Source organism: Marmota marmota, unplaced genomic scaffold (assembly GCF_001458135.2).
Source record: "Marmota marmota marmota unplaced genomic scaffold, marMar, whole genome shotgun sequence".
Taxonomy (NCBI): Eukaryota; Metazoa; Chordata; class Mammalia; order Rodentia; family Sciuridae; genus Marmota; species Marmota marmota.
The window spans coordinates 10,797,739-10,817,523 of record NW_026000241.1 but is presented as its reverse complement, the minus strand read 5'-3'; the positions used below and the strand labels follow the sequence as shown (position 1 = coordinate 10,817,523).

At 44.2% G+C, this 19,785-nt stretch overlaps 1 long non-coding RNA gene across 1 annotated transcript in view; it reads left to right on the top strand.

Annotated features, from left to right (window-relative positions):
- The window catches only part of LOC125613798, a 116,063-nt gene that overhangs the window by 83,570 nt on the left and 12,708 nt on the right, over window positions 1-19,785 (top strand). The window contains exon 3 of the long non-coding RNA XR_007344382.1: window positions 13,133-13,202. This is a non-coding gene — a long non-coding RNA (uncharacterized LOC125613798). The remainder of the gene's footprint in view (window positions 1-13,132; window positions 13,203-19,785) is intronic.

The following is a 19,785-nucleotide window of genomic DNA, read 5'->3' as shown; positions in this document are numbered from 1 at the left end:
AGGGTGGGTCCGCTATGTTCTTTTTGTACAAGGCTGCCCTAAAATAGGCACGTTTGAGGCATGATCCAGCAGAACAGAGGTTGAAAGGGAAGCTGGTAACATAACCAGCACCTCTTCGGCACTGTTTTCCTAGCAGCAAGAAAATTCACATTATGACCTGTAAAAGGCAGTTCACTGGCTGAACCACCTGTCCTTCAGGACCATGCTTTCTAAACATCTTCCCCACGCTGGGTCAAATAGCAAGTGTATGTTTAGTTTTTGAAGAAACTGCCGGAGTAGCAGTACCATTTTACATTCCACTACAGTGTGTGAGAGGTGCAGTTTCTACACATTCTCTCCAACATTTCATGTTATCACTTTCATTTTTATCTGGACTAAGAAGTGTAAAATGATCTCATTGTGGTATCAATTTGTATTTTCATAGTACATAGTTCTGTTGAATATTTTTTCATGTACTTATTTGTTCTCTATCCTTTTCTGTGAAATGTCTGCTTGTGTCTTTTGCCTGTTTTCTAATTGGGTTGTTTGTTATTTTATTATTGAGCTCAAAGAGCTTCTTGCATAGGACACAGGGTTTCCAAATATTTTTTTTTCCAGTCTGTGTGTCAGTCTTTTCTCTTAGTAGAATCTGTTGCAGAGCTAAAGCTTTAATTTGTTAAGTCCAGTTATCATTTTTTTATTTTATGGTGTGATGTCATATCTAAGGATTCTTTGCCTAGCCCAGATCCTGAAGATTTTCTCTTTTCCCTATGTTTTGTTGTTTTGTCATTTTTATTTGTTCTTTATAGTTATACATGACAGAGTGTATTTTGACATATACTTGCAGTATAACTTCCCATTTTTGTGATTGTACTTAATGTGGAATTACACTGGTCGTGTATTCACATATGAATATAGGAAAGTTATGTCTGATTCATTCTACCGTCTTTCTTATTCCCAATTTCCCTTCATTCCCCTCTATCCAATGAACTTCTATTCTTTTCCCATATGTTTTACAGTATTACCTTTTACATTTGGTCTGTCATCCATATAAGGGTTAAGGTGTGAGTTTAAGTTGAGGTTAATTTTTTTCCCCTATGAATTTATAGTTGCTCCAGCAGCAGCTGTTAAAATACCGTCCTCCTCCTCCTGAATTGCTTCTGTACTTTTGTCAAAAGTCAGTTGAGCAATAACAGAATTATTTTAGAGCTCTTTCTCCTCTCCCTTTGATCTGCATCTCTGACCTTCCACCAATACTCTGCATTCTTAATTACTACAGCTACATAATAAGTCTTAAAGTCAGGGAGAGTGCTCTGCCTCACTTCATTGTTTCTCAGAATTGTTTTAGCTATTCTAGTTCCTTTGGCTTTGTATATAAATTTTAGAACAATCTTGTCTGCACTTACAAAACTTAACAGTTTTGTTAAGAACTGTATCTATTTGGGCAGACTCAACATTTCTACTATTGAGTTTTTAAATCTGTGAACATAATACCCCTCTCCATTTCTTTAGATCTTTGATTTCTTTCCTTAGCAATATGCCATGTAATTCTTTGGGGCTCACAGTCCCTAGCCAGTCTTCCTCCTCCTTTCCACCTTTCACATCTGTATCCATGCTACAGAGAGAGATACAGACAGCCTGTGTCTAGGCATCTTACTGAACCATCGAGTAGTTGTACCCATTTTCAGGCTGAGGGTTTTGGATCTGGGAGGATAATTGTAACAGGGCTCTAGTCCACAAGGAACTGCAAAGACAACGTAGTTCCCCAAGATCAGAGGGCCTGGTGACATCCTGGCCATCTCAGCACAGAACACCACAGAAGTCCATTCTACAATGTTCACACACTCAGCTGCCTCATGAAGCATTTCTCAGGACATGTCCCTGTCATTAAGTGACACATGACTGCTTGGCAAAGGCCTGTTTCTCCCTTTCTGCAGGCTCACCTCATCCTCCGCCTTTCCCAAGACCAACACAGAACAGCAGTGATGATGATGATGGACACCCATCCCTCTTACTTCTCACCTTTCTGTAGGTTTCTGTAGGAGTAGAAATGCAGTTTTATCAGATGTCTTTCCTGAATTAAACAAGATGATCACATGGCTTTTCTCTCTCCATCCATTAATGAGTTGGATGAGATCTTTCCAACGTTGATTCATCCTTGCTCTCTTAGGATAAACCCTCCTAGGTCATGTTGCGCTACCCTCTTAAGACACTGATTTTGGTTTAGGAACTTGCATTAGGATGTGGCTTATGTATGCATTAATAAGCTGGTGCTTATTACCCCTGCCATTCATCACATTTCTGGCCTCTGTCAAATGGGCCATATGTTCTCCCTGTGGACATTCTATTAAATGGATATTCAGTTTCCTATTAAATTTCTTCCTGTTAAATGTCCTACCTGGCTTTGTAAGCATTTCGAGTTGTTGAACTGTGGTCTATTTTCATGCCATCTAGCCACTTGGGATATCCAGCTTATACTACCTTTTCATAGAAAATTGAGAAGCTTTACCTAGTTCCCATGTGCTCTTAGTTCAAGCACAGGAATATGCATTTTAAACTGTAGAAAATCCAGGTGGGTGGGAGACCTAGTTATTGGAACAGGCTCTTGGACCCACCTTTTCAATTTTTTTTCCCTATGGTTTCTGATCTTTTCAGGTTTTCTCTTATGGAGTCATATAATAAGTTTAATTATTTGTTTTCAGAAAATTATTCCTAATTTTTTTTCAAATGTATCAATGTTTGCATATATATGCTCTGATAATTTTGAAATCAAATCCATGTCTTTATTATCCCTAATTTTGCTCAACTTTTTGAAAGACTCGTTTCTTTTGAGGTTTAATGATCAAACCAACCCGTTTCTCTTTTATCATCCTATTTTTTCTTCATTGGATCCACTCTACTTTGTTTAGCTCTCTTCTCTAAAATTTCTTGAGATGATTTAGTGAATTTTCTTGTTGTCCAAAAGCACTTGACCCTGGAGTCCCTCTTTGATGCACCCTGTAGGTTTAGAACTGAGTGTTCTCATTGTCGTTCATTTCTATACAGTCTCTAATTTCGGCTTTGATTTTCTTTTGTAAATTGCTCTTGGGTTAGAGCTCTGAGAAGCCTGGAGAATTTCTCTTTTGAGGGATTCATTGAGATTTTTATCTGTAGCCTATACTTGGTCAGATTTTTAAAGCATTTCAGGGAAACGTAAAACTCAATGTTTTCTGTTAGTTGGGAACTGAGTCTAGATATGAAAGTTGGCTCTATGACTGCGGATCCCAATCCTCTATATCCTTACCTACTGTTTAGGCTACTTGATCCTTCCCAGAGAAAGGTGTGCTCAGGGTCCCCACAGTAAATGTATTACACAGTGGCTGTGCACGTTTCTGAACATTTGTGACAATTCCATGGTGTGTGTTCTTCAGTGACAAAAGGGTTTTTTTTTTTTTGTGTGTGTGTGTGTGTGTGTGTGTGTGGCTATTCCTGGACTGTATCTTCTATCCACAGAAAGTAGTCACTTGTTTGGCCTTGAATTCTATTGTGGCCTGATAGTAACTGTGCATTCTTTTTGCTTTCTTTGTAATAATACTTACTAGGTTTCTCTCTCGGTGTATCATTTTTGTCTTTTGAAAATAACATATAGCCTGGTTCTATACATTCCCACCTGAAAGTCTTTTAATAGGAAAACTTAAACTACTTGTATTATAATATGGGTGCCTTTGGACATGTCCCTGTCATTTATTTTCATCTTCTACTTAATGTGCTACTCCTTGTTCTTTTCCCTGCCTCCTTTTATTGCTAGGCTCAAAATTTTGTTTTTGTTTTTTATCCTTCAGTGCTCTGAAAGGTATGTGTCTTATTCCTTAGTTGTTTAGAGCAGAAGATTTTATAAGCCTTATCATTGGTAGGAAGATATCATTTATACCGAATCTATAATTTGTCCTCCTCCCCATAAGACAAAATTCTTAGCAGGTTTTCATGTGTTTTTAACTCCAAGGACTCTCTCTTAGTCCAATTGTTCTCTTTTCACAACCGTCTATTTTTATTTTACCAAGACAGTGTATCTCTGAAGATTTTTATTTTCTTTCTTGCTAAAGGAAAAAAAACATATGTGCTTGGTCTACCATGTTGAACCGGAAGTCTAGAAAGGATTTAGGATGCTACAAACATGTAGTTTTCTGAGTGAGGAAAACAAATCACAAGAATATTCCTACTACAAATATTCTCCCAAGACACACAAGTCAAATAAATAAAATATAAGAAGTAGTGTCTGTACTGAAAGTCAGGTAGTGAGCTACCCTGCCCAACAAGGCTGGTTTGGGGCCACGTCTGCTATGGCAGTGCTGGCCATGTATACCCGCTGCTGCTGTTCACATGTCACTATTAGCAAATGAAATTAAATACTTCAGTTGCTTAGTAACTAATCCAATCTGAGAAAGAAGCAAAAATAGAATACATAAATTTAGAACTTTTAGGCCATGTGCCAAGCAAAATATTCTTGCTCGTATCCTTTCTGATCAGCTGCAAGTTGAATGGAAGAAAAAGTATTTTAGTGTCAGAGAGGCAAGATTGCTGTTGACATTTCTTGCTACAAGTGAATTCCCCTCGATGGCTGAATATTTAGGAGACAGTCTGGCTTCCCAGGAACCTCTCGTCACACTAGACCCCACAATACCAAATGGGGAAATAAAAAAAGATTACTACGAATTTTTCTTCCTGTCTTAATTAAAAAGGCAAAGGGTGTTGTGTGATTTCGGCCGCATTATACTGTTAGAGGAAAAGTATAAACCATCTGGATTACCCATTTTCCTGCAAAATAATAATATCATTTTGCTTCCCAAGCAGCTTTTCAACAAGACACAGAAAATTAAGAAACAGAAGTCGAAGGGTTTGTGATCCGTGAAGTGATCACTGGGATGAAGTTTAAAGTAATATCATGATAAATAAATTGACATTAAATGTGGTGTCAGCTACTTTGCATATTACTTTTTTGCCTCCTTAAAAAAATGAAAAAAAATACACTTGCATGTACTTATGGATGACAGATTTCAGAATAGAAAGTAAAAAAAGGAAATGAAAGATTACTGCCCCCAAAATAAGAATATTTTAGAACTTAAAGACTAGTACAGTGAAATCCCATACGGTCTGAACCCAGATTAATCACTTTCTCATTTTTCTCCTTCTCTTTCTTAAACCCACACACTTTTCCAAACCACTAGAGAGTTAGTTTAACTATCTCAGCATGTAATTCCTGAGGACAGGACCAAGTACAATTATGCAACTCGGGAAATTTAACATTGATGTAATGTTGCCTTGGTCTTGTTTTGGTTGTGTTTATACAGTATCAGAATCCATATTCACATTTCCCTACTTGTCCCAGTAATGATTTCTACAGGAATCTTTTCCCCCTGATCCAGGCAGTAGTTGCTTTGACCTTCTGTCATCTGAAGCAGTCCTTCAGTCTTTCTCGTCTTTCATGACATTGACTCTCTTGTTTTTGTGGTGCTGAGGATCAAACCCAGGTCTTCTTACATGCTAGGCAAGGACTCTACCACTGAGCTATAGCCCAGCACAATACTGACCTTTTTTATGAAGAGAGACAGAGAGAGACTGGGAGACAACTGGCTTTATTTAGAGTTTTCTGATGTTTCTTTATGATTAGAAGGAAGATACATCTTTAGTCATTAATTACAGTATTTGGGGGGATAATCTAAGACCTTAAGAGGATCCTCAAGTACAGATGATTAGCAAACCTCAGAGCCATGCCACCCCAAAGCATGGCTCTTGGGAGTTCCCAGCAACACTACCAGCCCAAGCCCCATGTACCCAGGGCTCTGGCCCCAGTTCCCCAGTATGTTACCATTCAGTACACAGTAGATATTTCCTAAAAAGTTTGCAGGGGCTGATCCCAAAATAGGAAAACAGTCACTGGAACATGAGACCTATTTTTTTTTTCCACTCCATTTTAGAGATGTAAAAGCTCAAAGAAGAGGCCACATATATTGGCAAAACGAATATAGGCTTATCTAAATATCCTTCTGTTTTTACTAAGTTAGCAAGCTGCTTTCAACTTGATGCCACTTCAACTGCTGAGAGGTTGGCTGAGAATCATGACCAGAGGTCAGCGGAAAAGAGACATAAGCCAGACTTGAAAGGGACATTCACATTCATGCTGGTGACAGTGTTTGTAGGTAGAGTGTGTATGCACGCACAAGTTTACGCTTATACATGGCTGGATTTAGAAGAAATAGTCCAAGAGCTGCTTTTTGTCCTAGAAACTGGAGGGTTTCATGAAGTCTGACTGTCCTAGGCCACGGGCTTCCACTGGCACAGGCCATTGTCACCTACTTTGTAAACACTTTGTAAATTCTGAAAAGCGTCAGACAGTTCTTCTTGGCTTCTCTGTGTGAGCTCTTTGCTTGGCATCCGTGTCTGTTCCCTTCTGTGGCACCTTCCTGCTCCTCCCTCCTCTTCCCATCTCTTTGCTGTTATTCCCAGTGTTAACAATGCAAACCAAGAACATAGCAATTGCCTGTAGGTTGTGATGCCAGGTTCTGGAGATTTTCGCCAAAGTTAGTGCATCCTTGGGATGCTCCATTTTGGCGCAAGACCAGGGATATTGCACAGACCATTGGAGGACTGAGCAGCTCCGTAGAACAGATATTCCTTCCATTCAGCAAGAATTTACTGAGCATCTAGTACATGCCAGGCACTGTCCTTGGCACTGGAGGGATAGATGTGAACAACTCATCTGAGTTCCCAACCTCACAGAGCTTCTGTTCCAGGGGTGGGGGGAACATCTGATACACTAGTAAAGAAATATAGGAAGAACACAGTTCCGGATGGAGGGAAGTGCTTTGATAAGAATCGAGTGGGCTAACAGTACTGCCAGAGAGAGAGATGGCTGGGGCACTCACCCTGGTGTCCCCAGTCTGTCATCTCAGCTGGATGCCTTGGCTGTGAGTTTTGCTCTGGGGCTTCTCTGCACAAGCAGCCTGTCCCCTACCCCTTCCCCCTTGGGCTGGATCCAGGGTGAGTGTGTGGGGCTGGGGGTATGACTCAGTGGCGAAGCACTTGCCTAACATGTCTGAGGTCCTGGGTTCAATACCCAAAAACAAACAGGTCAAGTATGTGGAGAAAATGCCAACAGGGCCCCAAGGAGCTCCTTATTGATAGTCTGTAGAGACGCTGTCATTTGACATTTCTTGGAGGCAAGACAGGGTGTATATTTTTCAAGTACAACCTGGGTCAGGGAACTGAATGAGTTCATTTAGTAAGGTGAGAAATTCCAGAAGATGACTTTAATTTGTTCAAGGGGGAGCTTTTAGAGCATTATTTTTAATTTTTATATGGAAAAGAATCAGATTTCTGGTACAAATCTAGAATAGACAGCACCTTACTTCTGCTTTCTAGACATGAATGTGACTACTGTGTATAACTACAGATGATTCAGATGATTTTCTGTAACTCTTACTAATTACCATTCCAATCGCATCTGCCCCTAAAATCGGGCCATATGCAAGACTCTCTTCTATTATTTATCCTTCAAAATCAAAAGGCAACAGACTGAAATCATGACTTAAAACAGTGTGTTACTTTTCCACATCTTTTCAAAAGGGTGTGCCTTTGGGCTAAGGTGTGAATTTTTAGAGCGCATGCAGGTAGCCAGGACCGGGTGTCAGGGGAGGGAACAGCTGTGTCTGTAAGGATTTCGTTGGTAACAAGCTCCTAAGCCATAGAATTGGATTCTTTAGTGTCAGCCAGGGATAGAGATTAGCTGTGAGCAATTTTATATCGTATAGTATAGAAAGGCATATGCACCCCCTTCCAAAAAAAGTATATTCTTTCACCAAAACTTGACCTAAGGCACTCATGTGGGAAATGGGGAGCAAAACTGGGTCATGTCTCTGGTGGGACAGAACCCTGCATTGAGCCTGGACCCCAGGGCACGAGCTTTCCTCAGCTGGTCTACCTTCTAAGATTCAGGGCTCCGCCCTTATCCTGCAGTGGGCTCCTCCCGGCCCTTCCCCTCACAAAGCTCAGGATTCCCTATGCTTTAGTCAGCTTTTGTCACTGGGACCAAAACACTCAACAAGAACAACTTAGAGGAGGAAGAGTTTATTTGGGGCTCACAGTTTCAGAGGTCTCAGTCTCCATCGCTCTGGGCCCAAGGTGAGGCAGCACATCACTGGGGAAGGACCCAGCGGAGGAAAAGTACTCAGCTCATTGGGGGTCGGGGGTGGGGGGTGGGGGGGTGGTCAGGAAGCAAAGAGTCGGGGAAGGGGCAGCAGGAAGAACAACCCTTCCAAGGTGCACCCCAGTGACCCACCTGCTCTAGCCACTCCCCACCTGCCAACATTACCACCCAGTCAGGCCATTCAAACTAGGATAGGCTAATTAGGTTACAGCTCTCATAATTGACTCATTTCACCTCTGAACATTCCTGCATTACCAGGAGCTTTTGTAGGACACCTCACATCCAAACTATAACACCCTGTAACCTTCCCTTGTCACAAGAACCATGGGCTAATGTGGGCAGCCCCAAATCAGAACCACCTATGGCTTACAGTTTGCAAGAATAGAAAGCCCCCTCCAAGGGAGCACCAGCCAGAGGACCGTGATGCCTAGACCTCACCCAGAAGGGTACACTAAGTACCTCTCCTCTTTCTTTCCTCTATACCCTCTCCCGATTCCAAAAGTCCTGGAAATAGCAGAGGCTCAATGGAGGAGCTAAAATGAACACCTCCTTTCTGTTCCAGACAAGGTAGCCCCTGGGACACAACAGAGGCTCACATAAAGCTCATAAAGGTCAGTAAAGCAAGACCAGAAGGTCGGACTTCCTGCCATCAGGGACTTGTGTTGCTTCAAAGTTTGGAGAGAGAAAGCTCAAGAAGCAAAACCCTGAGGTTAGGGTTGTGGCTTAGTGGTTGAGCACTTGCCTAGTACGTGTGAGGCACTGAGTTCAATCCTCAGCCCCCCCCAAAAATAAATAAATAAATAAATAAAAAAATAAATAAATAAATAAATAAANNGAGTGCTCTCCATAATCCCTTTCTGACTGACTTGGTTCATAATAACAGGAATTGAAAGTGAATCAGAAACCAAATCGGGAGAGCAAAGATAAAATGACCCTTTGTTGTTAATTAGGCCCAAAGCACAAAACATGATTTCTAAGAACTGGGTCCCCTGGGAGGAGGGATGTCCATCAGGCAGATTCTATTTCGGCAGAAGGAAAAGGGATGGCTGCCATGCTAGAGTCTAAGCCCCTGGTTCCCTGGGTGTTCACAGCCAGGCTCTCAACAGTCGCACTGTTGAATCTGTCCCCTTCCCACTCAGTTCTGTCCTGACAGAAGCCGGACGCTGCAAACCCCACAGGCCGCTCCGTGTTGTCTGCCTTGGAGCAGCAAACTCCCTCCCTACACTGCCTTGGCAATTTTGCATTCTAAACTCCCGGGAGTGAGGTAATTTTGAAGAGTAGGATTAAAACTGAAGCAACCGTAGAATTCTGTCACCTGGGGATTTAAATCCTCACCTTCCTCTAGCCTGGCATGTGCCTTGCGCTCATTTCTCTCATCCTGCTCTTAAGCTTGATTGGAAGAATCTGGTTTCTACGTCTTCCCATTTGGAATAGGAGCCTTCCATAGGAATTGCTAATTTTACGGTTGTGTAGGTGACCATCAACCCTGCTAGTCAGGAACCATCGTGTACCAAGTCTCTGTGCTCAGAGTCCTGTAGGTTATGTTGATCTTCCCCTCAGGGTCACAGTGATCCTAAAGACTTGACGCTGGTTCTTCCATGTTTTGGGTTGTTGATTTTGAATCACTGCCAAATTCTGCAGTAAAACCCTCCTTTCTTAGACATCGAATCAGAAAGAAATTCCTGCAGAAATTCTTGGAACATGTGGAAAAATTTCTCTTCCTCTAACCAGAATAGAAGTCCCCAGGGCCAGGGGAATAAGACTGAGGCGTCCCTGGTGCCACTGTTCTCATTTGTACCCTTTGCTGGCTCCTCCTCCCCCACTTCGTCTGGTTTATCTGAACAAGCGCCCTCCACGGGACACGCTGTCCCCATTCTACCCACAAGGAGACAGTTCACTGGCTTGCTCGAGACACCATACAGCTAGGAATGACAGAGCAAGGACTCGGGCTCACGTGTCCATCCGATCCAAATCCTCAACTCTCCCACCGAAGCTTATTCAGAAGGTTTCCAACCATAACTGAGGAACTGAGCCTTCTCGCAAAAAATAAATAAATACAAATCCACCATTTGGGGAAAGAGTGATTCTTCTTATGCTTGCACACTGATGCTGAAGTCTTTTTTTTTTTTTTAACCTTGCACACTCAGGTCAATGATTAGTCTCAAGGCACAAAACATGATTTCTGTGAGCGCAGCCTACCCACCAGAGTAGTGCTTTATATTTAGGAATTATACGCTTTCTCACGTACATTTCAGAAGCCACATGGATTTTTTTAAAATTCTTTAGTGACTAGAAAGGTCCAATTTGCTGCCAATTCTAGGCTTTTCTAAACTATACAGTTAGGAGGTGCTTCTAAAGCAAGAAAAAAAGAAAATGGAATAGCATGAGGTGTTCTTCCCTCTGCATCTAGGGAATTTGGAAGAGCAGGATGCCAGCCAGAGGAGAAAGGAAGGGTGACAGTTCCTAAAAATGCAGGGGTCAGAGCTGTGGCCAGAGCACAAGTCAACTCCTACAGCTGACCCAGCAGCCTGTACCACTGTCATCTCACCACGATCGGAGGCAAACTATCCTCTTCTTATCCAAGGAGTGCAGTGCCAACCTCCCTGTCTTGCTGTCACCACTGGGCACAGGTGTGGATGTGGAGCAAGCATGTGGGTGAGGCCAAGTCTTCCATGTCCTTACCTCTTAAATGGGGCAAGGATACCTACCTCCCCAAGTGACTGCAGGGCTTGGAGAGAGGGTGTGGGGTGCAAGGCAATCAGGCTTGGTGAAAGGTGGTTCCAGAAGCTTTCAGCTCAGCCAGGTATCTGCTTTCCTCCTCAGCAGACCTGCACTCTGTCATTGTCGACTTTCCAGGCTGTCTTGATCCCAATCTGTCTCCTGGCACTTGGAGAGAGTGTAAAGGTGAGGTTGAGATGCCATGGAGGTGTTATTGAGTCTTCAACCTCAGCCTGCAAAGACTAATGCAGAAAAGCAGTTTTGTCAGGTCAGAGAACTGTGGGGCATTTCCTCAGGCTCGTTTTCCCTGGGGCCCTCTCGTGATCAGAAGGATTCTTCGATTTCAAAATCAAAGTCAAATCTCTGGCGAAACACCAAGGTAGAGCTGAACGTCTGTGTCAGCAGATTTTGCTTCCTGAACAACTGTTTCACTGGAAGAAATGCCAGTGGTCACTGAGGAAGCAAGAAGATACGAAGACCAGGAGGAATTCTGCCTCGGCTTGGGGTGTTGACTGCACCTTAGGGAACCATCTCCTGGACACAGGTGTGGAGAGAGACCAGGAGGGACTTTTCTCCAAGAGGATTACAAGGTTTTGTTAATTAGTGCAAACCTGAGGAATACGCATAAGAACGGATTCTAAGGATATGAGGTAAAGGAAGAAGGAGTAAAGAGATTTTGAATTTAAAGTCGTAGCTCCAGCAACCAGGAGTGGCTTAAAGAGACTGTTTGGATGGTTGAGTGAAAGCAGGACTCAGGGATTCTGCAAATTATTTTCCAAAATTTCCTCGGCATAATGGAAAAGGAAGGAATCGAGGGCCTGGCATGGCTGAGATGTTGGAGTGGATTTATCATAAGCACCTGCACACCCACTTCTTGTCCCCAGGGCAAGTTCAGGGACGCTTCCTGAATACTGTGTCAGCGAGGGGAGCATCAGTCTCCTTGAAGAGCTCTGGTGGCCGAATTCTGAAGGCTGGGCATGGGGCACCCTGTCATTGAGGTGGGCACTCTGATTTCAGTGGGCATGAAAAGATGACTACGGGGCAAAGGCCAGAGCACAAGCACTTAACTGTCAGGGACAAGGCAGGCACAGTTACATAATGAGCACCAAACTTTTCCTTTCGACATCTCCTTCCTGCTCTTCTGCCAACACTAGTTGTATAACGTTTCCCTTCGCCGTCATTTTTCTTTGCTTTTGCTCTGGTGCCTAAATATTATGGAGCTTGTCTCGGCTATGACTCAAATGATGCTTTTACCTTGATCCTTATTTTCCTTTCTGATCTTTGATATTGGAGAAAACCACTTCTAAGAGCACAGTGGTCCTACCAACACTGCATCCATCACCTGGCGTGATGGACCCTGAGCCCAAGGGCACCACCTAGAATAGACACACGGAATTCTCTGCCCCTAAAGAGCTGTGACAGAGCTGGCTTAGGAACTCTCCCCACCATAGGGTCTGGGCTTATTTCTGTGGTATTAACCACTTGTTGGTGAGCTACCAACTGCACTAAGAAAAGGATGATTGCTACAGATATATGGTAAGCCAGAGGATTATTTTATTGCCTCCGTCAGCCAAGGAGGGGGAGTACTGTTACCATCCCATTTTATAGAGAAGGAAATTGCCTTCCTGATAGGGTCAGGACCAAGAGTCTTCAGCCGAGAAGAGCTTTGCTGAGGATTTTCTTGTTTCTTTCCCTTTCTCTTCAGCCTCCCTTGAAAGTCCCTCTTTCTCCTAATCCTTCAGGTCTGCAGCTGTCACCTGAGCCTCCAGGAGTGAGGTGACAAAGGAATGCCATCATCTAGGTTGTGCACTCAGGGATTTTTCTAAAAAGTTGTGCCATTTTTTTCTTTCTTTCTTCTCTAGCAATGTGGAAAGGGAATGCAGAGTGGAGGTGGGAGCGGGAATGGTGTCATGAACACAGTCTGAGAGCGCCTCGGCCCTAAAACAGGAAACTCTTCATCCTCTTACCACCTGTGCTTAAAAGACCCATTAAAACATGTCACCAGAAGCATCTCATCAAGTATGAGCCAAGAGGCACTTGAGGGTGCTGTGATAATGTTAGCTGCACCGTGTCACTTTGTTAAAGAATATACAAGTGCCAGGGAGAACTCAGCATCAAGCACCCTGGCTGGCAAAGCTTCCTGCACCAGACCCATGGTTTAGGAAGCTCATCTGTGGGCCATGAAATGCAAGTGAATTCCAAGTTTGATTTTGCTGAGCCTAAAAGGAACTAATTTCTGCAAATTTCTTACAGAATGAGGGATGAAGATGGATATCCCATTTTGTATCCAGACAAGGACGAAGAGGCTGAGCAGAACCAACAGGTCAGTCGGTTTTTTCCATGCCAGCTGAGAGGGTTCGGAGTTAGCTGCAGCCATGGCCTTCAGCCAGGCACATGATGGCTTGTTTTGAGGCTCAAAAGTGTTTTAGCAACAGGAAAACAAGACACAGTGAGGCAGATTGTAGACTGCTTTATAAGGCTATAGGATGGAGCCAGGTGAGGTGGGGTCTCAGCTCTGGGCATGGAGATGCATCTTAACATCTTGCTGCTCTCTCCCTGCTCTTGAGGATCCACATCCTCAGAGGAAGGGTCCTGGGTCTTCTGTGTGCCTCAGAACATGGTCCTTGCCCACATTCAAATACCTATGATTACCAAAATGCTCTACTTTGAGCCAAGTGTCAGGGATATTTGTCTAACAATTCTGTATTCAATTATGTCAATAAATAATTGCATAAAGATCTTTTTAATACAGGGTTTCCAGGGAAGCTCCACAGACCCCTGGTATACCATCTTCTGCCTTGGTACATCTCACCTTCCTGTTCTTCCCATGTATATTTCTGAATAAGCCCCTACCTGGCGCCTCCATTTGCAGGAAAACTGCCCCCAACCACCAGGACTGGAAGGCACTTTCAAAGTATAGGACTCGAGCCAGGATTCCAGAGGAATTGCCTAGCTTTAGATCTCCTTTAGGGGCCAGCTGAAGTGGATCTGTGAGCTGCTCCACATCAGTTTCTGTGCCTGGTCCCAGGGTCTAGAGAGAGGACCCTCCAGGAAGCCACTGCTCCCAGCCCTCAGGAGCCCTGGTTAAGCACACAGAACAATTGGGACTTGTGAAGTGTCCTTTGATTTGCTAGTGATTTCTCTAAATAATGGTCAGACTCCTCCAGGCAGGTATGAAGGTGAGCCTGAAGTGAGTCTTTGTAGGTGTGAGCATGTACGTGCAATATCTCACAGCTCACCGCGGCGGATATGAAAGATGGTGACTCATTGGTTCATTCATTCGAGAAACCTGTTCCCCCTTTCCTTTCCCCTGCTGTTTGTGGTGGTAGAGAGGGAACTTGTTCTGTTCCGGAGCAGGCTTCCTCTTGCCATTCTGTGAAACTGCATTTCATTCAAGAGGATTCACCCTCTGAGGCTATATGAGTTGCTGCATTTTAAAAAAGATAATTTCTTGGGAAAAAATACTGGAGAGAAGACAGCGTAATTTCTCATGATGGAGGCCTTAAGACCTTGCATGAGAAATGTCCCAGAGCTCTATAGCCAGGAATTGTGGGGAAGAAGCAGGACTTTTGAAAAGAAAAATTAGGTCTCTGCTGATCACCAGAAATGTCCCACCAGGCAGTTGAGGTCTCAATGTCAGTTAGGATTTTCAAACAGTGACTTCTTTTCTTTCAAGTGAAAAACTGCTTGGTCAAACTTCCCCATTGCATATTTTGTCTGCCCAGAAAGCATTTTCTGTTCTAGCAACAGAAATGCCAGAAACCAAGGTAAGGGAGTATATTCACCTGCTCCAGAGTTTAGAGCTTTGGAGGGCCTCAGGCTGCCCAAAATATCTTTGCCTATGGTCCTGGCAGGACAGGTGAAGTTAGTAACCCTGTGGGTGCTGGCCCCAAGGTCAGTGTGTTTAGAAGAGAATGGGGATGAGATTGTCTCGTTTACTTATTAATAGGTGTGTATCACATACCAGCTTGGGAAATACTCCTTTCACTGTCCATGACTTAATCTTTGTGTTGCCGATGTCTCCCTGGGCTTGCAGGGGAAATGTTTTTTTGTTTTTTTTTCTCCCCCCGAAGAAATCCCTTTCCAGAGGTAAATGCAGATGTGCCTCTCTTTGCACAGTGGGCATGTCCCTACAATAAAGTACCTCTCACATGTGACATTCAGGTGGCAGGAAACTTGCTTTTTAACCAAGTCCTGTGAGAACTCTCAAAGAAAAGTTGCTGTTCAGGGGATTTCATGTTGTTGGAGGCTTCTGGGTGTTGCGCTTCTTTGAAGTAAGATTTTCCTGCAGGTTGCTTGTGTCTTAAAATAGTAACAAACAACATTATTCAGGAAAGGCAAGGAGCTGACAACTCTGTTGGGAACTCTTAATGCCTCAAGTCCTTGTCAGGGCTGATGAATGAGGAGGATTCTCACACCCCTGTGATCACCCCCACTCCACAAACCTAGTACCAGGATGATTGCGCTTAAAACAAACAAACAAACAAAAAACCCCACCTGTAAGCATTTTTAAATTCAATGAAGAATTTTAAAAATAGAGCATCTGAGAGCAATTGTATAAAAATGTCATGTTTAAATCCTTTTCAGCAGAGAAACATAAGCACATCCATCCCTTGGACAGACCATGGTGCTGAGCACATCTGTAAAACCACCAAAGAGACAGGACCTAGCCAACTTTGATTTGGCTAAAAAAAAAGAAGGGGGTGGAGAAGGGGGAACACAACTGAGCCACCAAATTCACATTGTGGAAAAGAAAAACAGAATCGCAGACTCCCTCCCCAGTGCTCAGTAGTTCAAAGACAAAAGTGAATTTTTCTGATGGTGCATCAACCATTAAAAATATATATATATAATGCTGCTTTGCTCCACATGGCGCCTGAGCAGCGTCTCCATCCTCAGTGCTTATTATCATCTTCTCCCACCCCTCCCCCCAGAAAGCAACACTCTGATACAGCAATCCATCACAGAGGAGCTATGCCTCCCCGCCTCCCCGAGATTAATTACAGGCAAGGGCCACGTGTCTGGCTTGGCGTGTGATTGATCCTGTAGGAGGAAATGCAAGGGATGCCAACGGGAAGCTAATGCTGCCTTTTATCCGGTAAGCAAAGTTCAGGGATGTTTGCATTTTTCGAGGTAAGCATGCCTCTCAAGACCCAGGATGGATAGACTGTCCTCTCAGCAGGAATTCTTGCCAAGGCAACACAGAGGTGGGCCTCAGTGGGCCCCACTGGGGCCACAGAGGCCAGACATTCAGAAGTGCTAATTTTGCAAATAGCCTGATTCCATCATGTTTTAATTAGCATGAAGTATTGCAAGCTGATTCTGTTCAAGAGGTTGGCAAGTGAGAACTGGATTAAGATCAGTGGGATATATATAGGAATTTTCTAATCACTGAAATGTGCTAGGTGCTGGAATTTCCTAATTTTTGCAGAAAAGGAATCTTCCCCCCTGCCCCCCGCCACCCATACCCCTCCCCACAAACAACTTAGTGCAAGATTCATCAAAATAATGAAAAGGCAAATACTGTAGTGGCAAATACTGTAACTTGAAACAAATAAATGCTAAAGGAGCTCCACCCTCGTCTCAGATGCCCTCCAGAAGAAATGGCATCACACCAAAAATGTGTTGTGTAGCCTACTGGCCTAGAGACAGGCATCTCTGGGCTCAAACAATAGCTCTGTACCCACCTTCTAGCTACAACCTGGGGTAAGCTGATTATCATTTCCAAGCCTCCATTTCCTTGTCCTGACACATCTGATACCACATAGATTTAATCTTCCGCACTCGAGGTTATCATAAAGATGTCCATGTGTTGGGACAGTTTCAAATCCACATATGCACACCATCATTTCATAACCACTCACAAGTGTTAGCAGGGTTCAGAGCAGAGTAACACAAAAGGGGGCAGGATGGAGCTGAGGCCATTTAAAGTAAGAGTCAAACCAGGCCGAGCTACAGAGTTAACAACAATGAGCACCACTTCTCCTGGGACTGTGTTGGAAGTGGGATCTGTACTGGCAGCCTTCCTTCCATTCTTGAACTCTTTCATCTCCATGAAGGCCACAGGGAGATCAAGAGGATGGAGGATTGGAGAGGGAGGACCTGGTACATTGCAAGGGAACCAGGCCCACAATAGCCATTATTTATGGGATACTTACTGATAGAAAAGGTTCATGTGAGTACCTGTTCTGTTTCTATTAATTTGCACAGAAACCTCCCTGAATATAGCACCAGGTCCCCCGTTTGTAATTCAAGGATCATAAGAATCACAAAGGTTAAAAAAATCCTCAAAGTCACATAGCAGCAGAACTCAGTCTCTGGGGATATGATTGAAGACCCTGGGCTTCTCTACCCTGAAATGCTTCCTCACACCCATCACTGGCCAGGGTAATGCAGAGATCAGTGGCAAGTAGGGAGACCAGAGAGGGTCCTTGGAGCCAAGCAGGAGACTGCAATTCACATCTGAAGACCCTAAAAGATAAACCCATGTGCTCTGCATATATACTACAGGAAGCTGCAATTGGCAGTGTTTTGACAGATTTCCCAATCTGTGTAAATATGAACCTGCTTTTACCTCGTGCTTGCTATGTGCCTGCCAGCACTGTTCTGACTAGCTGGTATATACTAATACACTGAGTCCTTGCAGCAATCCTGTGTTGAAGGTACTGTGGTTATGCCCATGTTACAGATGAGCAAACTGAGGTTGGGGACATAGAGCAATGTGCTTGAAGTCATAGAAAGTAGTCCCTCTGGGATTGGAAGAGATTTGGGAAAATCTGGCTACAAGGTCCACCCTTCCCCACACTAGGCTGTGGGCTAGGGAGCTGTGAGGCCTGGAGGTGTTCCACCCCAGTGGATGTATCACAAGGTGATACCTTGTGACACAAGGTGCAGGAAGGTGGCACCTTTAACAATTCATGTTAATGATTCCACTGAACCTTAAAACAGATGCCAGCAAAGGTAACAGGCAATTGCATGCCCTCCATTCAGCCATCCTCAAGCCCTTCTGGTGCGCAGAGCCTTGGCTGGGGCTTCCTATTTAACCCCTCTTGGTTAGCATATATGTAGCTGATGGCTAGGTGGGGCTGCAAGAAAGAGTTGGGGGGCCTCTGAGCACCTTGACATCCTTGTCTGAAAGACATGGGTATTGGCAGGTGTCTGAACACTGGGATTGACTGTCAGATCATTCCATGGAAACCATATTAATTTGAAAAGGGAGGAGTGGGTGCTAGAGTAAGAGAAAGATCTTGGCAAAAACCTGATAGGCGCTTTTCCACCATTGGGTTGACCAGACAGGGCCACAAAGCTGATTCAACAGGATTAGCAAAAATTGCTTTGTTAGACATAGGCGCAGCGTGACATGTGCTACAGCAAAGGCATTTGGCAGGATTAACCTGCCAAGGATAAAGATGTAGCAGACAAGGGGCTGAATTAATGGACTGGCATGACGGAAGCGGGGAAATCTATTTGCATGCGATATTAACTGTGCTAATAAACTCTGAACTGGGTTGGGCAGTCTCTTTGAACCGGGGTTTTTATTTCAAAGCCCACCTGGAAAGCTACTGCCAGGATGGGCTAAAACAAGCAGGCTCTACAGTTTGCCTTCTGGTTTCATTTTTGCCATCAGCTTAAAGACATGCCATCTTCAATGCCTGTCCCAGCATGCATGCCTTACTGACCATGCAGAATGATCCTGATGCCTCAAAACTTGGGTGCCAAAAAGATCCTAGTTAGAGCGTTAGTGCCTATGAAATAAGCAATGAAGAAACATAGGTACAGCACACTCCAGAAAATACCTAATCAGAGTGGGCTGTTTTTGTGTGTTCTGATTCCCTATAAGTCAGAGTGGGAGTAGGGTAGGTAAGCAAGATATCCAGGATGGTGGCACAGGCCTGCAATCCCAGCAGCTTTTGAGGCTGAGGCAGGAGGATCGCAAGTTCAAAGCCAGTCTCAGTAACTTGGCGAGGCCCTAAGCAACTTAGCAAAACCTTGTCCCAAAATAAAATATGAAAAGGAGCTGGGGATGTGGCTCAGTGGTTCAGCACCCTCGGTTCAATCCCTGGTAACCTGCCCCCCCCCCCGACCAAAAAAAAAAAAAAAAGGCCCCAACCTAGATACCTAGGATGGAAAATCTCAGGAGGCACTCATTGTCTGGCTCAGGAGAAATGGAAATCAAGGTCAGCACCTGGGAGAAAGGGCGTTCTTTCCTCACTCTCCTCTTCCCCCTGACCCCACCCTGCCACAGGTTACCATGGGAACAGTGTAAGCTCCACCCATTCAAAAACAAGAGTGTATTTAAATACACTTAACACAGACACGGACTGCACAGCTGAGTGTTGGGAGATGGTCTCAGGAAGCATTCTAGAGATAGGAGTTGAGCCAATAAAAATCGTGTTACCGCTGTGGGCAAGTGGAGACCTCTGCAAGCCCAAGTAGAGCATCGCTCAGGTTATTCCAGCTGAGGGGCTGGAGAGCCCAGCGTTCATCCAGCAACTCCTGATGGTCGCTGATGTTAACTCCCTGCAGTGTCGACTAGACATACCCCGCAAGGAAGCGGCCAAGTGGAGAATCACACCCTGTACACACAAACAGTGGTGCTGGGCATTTACAGTGCCCGCTATGTAGGCACGATCTAATTTTCCTCTGAACACCTTGAGGCTACATCAGACTCTCATTGTGCTGAGGCTCCTTAGGAATGTTGGTTTTTAACAGAGTCTTGGATCCTATGTCTAGTTTATCAGAATCCCTGGAGTGAGGGATGGATTCCTACGCTTCACTCCCAAATAGGCTAAATCAGGATCTTGGTGTTGGGGTAGAGCCCCAAATCCCCCTGCCCCACCCCACAGCCCTCCTGAGCCAGTCTGATTGGTGTTTAACATCTGCCACCAAATCTGTTGACCTGAGAT